This window comes from Leptodactylus fuscus, chromosome 4 (assembly GCF_031893055.1).
Source record: "Leptodactylus fuscus isolate aLepFus1 chromosome 4, aLepFus1.hap2, whole genome shotgun sequence".
Classification (NCBI taxonomy): Eukaryota; Metazoa; Chordata; class Amphibia; order Anura; family Leptodactylidae; genus Leptodactylus; species Leptodactylus fuscus.
The window spans coordinates 59,771,781-59,774,587 of NC_134268.1; positions in this window are offsets into that span (position 1 = coordinate 59,771,781).

A 2,807-nucleotide genomic window follows, 5' to 3' on the forward strand; every position below is an offset into this window, starting at 1 on the left:
CGACTGTGGCCTACACTGACTGCAGAGTTTCACCGCTACCCCGATGCAGGCGCGATTACGTGAGTCATCAGCGCCCGCATTCAAAAGGAGGTTTACGCCGGCGGTTCTTCATGAGTAAGTATAAGAGTGTGTGAGTGTGTGTCAGTGAGTGTCAGTGTTTCAGTCATACTGAAGAGCATATAATACTAGGGGGATGTGTACTGAGAAGCATATAATACTGGGGGGTGTACTGAGGAGCATATAATACTGTGGGGGGGGGGTACTGAGGAGCAGATAATACTAGGGGGATGCGAACTGAGGAGCATATAATACTGGGGGAGCATACTGAGGACCATATAATACTGAGGCTCATACTGAGGAGCATATAATACTGGGTGGGCATATTGATAAGCATATAATACTGTGAGTGGGTGCCACTTTGGAGCATATAATCTTGTGGAGGGCTACTATGGAGTGTATAATACTGTGTGATGTGGGGGCCTACTGTGAAGCATATAACACTGTGGGGGGCTGCTGTGGAGAATATAACACTGTGTGGTGGGCCTACTATGGAGCATATAATACTGTAGGGGAGCACTGCAGAGCTTATCATACTGTCTGGGGTCCCCTCACTATTTATATCACACAGTATCAGTTTTATAGCAGACGTGATATTGGTACAGGATGTATCACACGGTCACTATAAAACAGATCCTGTGTGATGTAAATAGTGAATATTAATTGTTCAAAAGTACTAAATGCAGATAGCTTTACATTTCAGTACAAAGTTGTTTGTATTATTGAAAGTTCTGTAAAGTCCCATTCACATGATTATAATTTGTGGGTTCGTAACTGTCTGCAATTGTGAATCCTCACAGTATTAAGTTTAAATTGCGGTGTTGGCACTTCACGATAATTTAGTGGGTTTTGGGTTGCAGTTTGGGCACTTGGTCTCTAAAGGTTCACCATCACTGCCCCACTGCCCTAGGGTAATAGGTAATACAAAGGTTTATCAATAAGATCCTAGGTAAACATTTGCACTTCTCTATAGAAAGTAATATAAAGGCAAATACATACTGTGATCCTGCAACAAACTGCAATGTGAAGCTGTTACCTAGAGTAAGAATCTACCTCTAAAGAAGCAAGTACCGTATTTTTCGGACTATAAGACGCACCTAGGTTTTAGAGGAGGAAAATAGGGAAAAAAAATTTTGAAGCAAAAACTGGTAAAATATTTAATATATGGGAGTTGTAGTTTTGCAACAGCTGCAAGGCCACATTGACAGGTGACCCTGCAGCTGTACGGGGATGCATAGTGGGGTTTTTTGCGGGGCCAGCTGTAATTTTTAGTTATACCATTTTGGGGGATATCTATTGCTTAGATCACCTTGTATTGGAAAAAAAACAGGAGGTGATTTAGAACTTTTATTTATTTCATATTTTTAAAGCTTTTTTTTTTTTTTTTTTTTTTTTTTACTATTTTATTCCCCCCCCCCCCGGGGGCTTGAACCTGCGGTCACTTGATCGCAAGTCCCATAGACGGCAATACAACTGTATTGCCGTCTATGGGACATTCTGTCTATTAGTATTACGGCTGGTCATAGAGACCAGCCGCAATACTAATACAGCAGTGACAGGCCTGGGAGCCTCATTAGGCTCCCGGCTGTCACCCGAACAGGTCGGCTCCTGCGATATCGCCGCGCAGGAGCCGGCCTGCAACTCTACAGGTACGGGGCCAGTGGGGACCGGCCCCGGGGGAGAAGGGGCCACGGATACTGACCCGGCATCCGCTGTACTAGAGAGGCGGATGCCGGGGAGGGATAGACGCCGGGGCCTGAGACATCGCTACGATCCTCTGCCCTGCATGAAGCCAGCAGGGCAGAGGAGCGCAGCGATGTCTCAGGCCCCGGCACCTGTGCCGGCGTCTATCACTTGCCGGCTTCCGTCTCTCTATTACAGCGGATGCCAGGCGCCACCTTCAGACTATAAGACGCACCCTTCTTTTCCCCAAAAATTTTGGGGAAAAAAAGTGCGTCTTATAGTCCGAAAAATACGGTAGATGTAGCAGAGCTGTGTTTGTCATATGTTAGACAACTGTATGGCAGATTTGGTGCAAAAATTTCTGCCCAAGAAAATTTATTTAGTAGATCGGATTAAGATTATTGCTTTAGTATGTGCAGTGATTTTTACACACTTATTCAGTTCTATAGAATTGTCGCACACACTTCTGCAATAAACTTGTATGTTTTGTATCCTAACAAGGCCTCTGTAATATATATCAGTTTTACACAGGATTACATAGGGATAATGATGAAGCAGTTTATAATAATATTGTGGTGGTAGAAAACGTGACACTCTAACACAATATTGTAAAGCAGTTCATGTACAACATGCCCTGATATTAATGGATTATCTTATCTTATCTTTTTCATTTCCATTATATTATGTAGCACTATTATTCTCACCATACCCTGATATTAGTGGATTATCTTATCTTATTTTATCTTATCTTACACATATGTATTATATTATGTAGCACTATTATTCTCACCATACACTGATATTAATGGATTATCTTATCTTATCTTATCTTACATATTTGTATTATATTATGTAGCACTATTCTTCTCACCATACCCTGATATGAATGGATTATCCTAATTTATCTCACTTATCTTATTTTATACATTTGTATTATATTACGAGGCACTATTTTTCTCACCATACCCTGATATTACACATTTGTACTATATAATGTAGCACTATTATTCTCACCATACTCTGATATTAATGGATTATCTTATCTTACACATTTGTATTATATTATG